This window comes from Propithecus coquereli, unplaced genomic scaffold (assembly GCF_000956105.1).
Source record: "Propithecus coquereli isolate 6110/MARCELLA unplaced genomic scaffold, Pcoq_1.0 Scaffold263, whole genome shotgun sequence".
NCBI lineage: Eukaryota > Metazoa > Chordata > Mammalia > Primates > Indriidae > Propithecus > Propithecus coquereli.
The window spans coordinates 391,334-391,963 of NW_012148208.1; positions in this window are offsets into that span (position 1 = coordinate 391,334).

Here is a 630-nt window from a genome sequence, read left to right on the forward strand (position 1 = left end):
TCTGGAATTATAGGCATGAACTACCGTGCCCAGCTACAACTTGTTTTTCTTGTGGAAGAAGATGAAAACAGACAAAATATACAGTAGGAAAGTATAAATAAAATAATAAAGTTATGGTTATAAGTAATGTGTTCTAAACTTATAGTGACCAGCCATTGTAGTTTGCCCACAACCAATGATATTCTAGAGACATGGGACTTTCAATGCTAAAACTGAGAAATTCATGGGCAAATCAGGACAGGTTGGTGACCCACGGCATACATCTCTAATGAACAATAGAGATCTATTTTAATTGAGCAATTTATAAAATAAATTACTAATATCAACTCTAAAAACAAAACAATTCAATGTTTATTTTACAACACATGTTAACTTGATTTTTTACTTCTTTTCATGGGATCTAACCCTGTACTGACAAATCCGCAGGTTATATCCTCACGGCCTCAGTTCTGGAACCATCGATGCTTCCTAGATTGGCTCCACACATGCTTTCAGTTTGTTCTCTCTTTTTTTAATAGCTATCACTACTTTCTCCATTGGAAACATCCTTGGAATCCCCAGTTCCACTTGACCCCATCTTCTCGAATGTGTAACAAAGCAACAAGGCTAGGCCTGCCCCTCACTAGACTT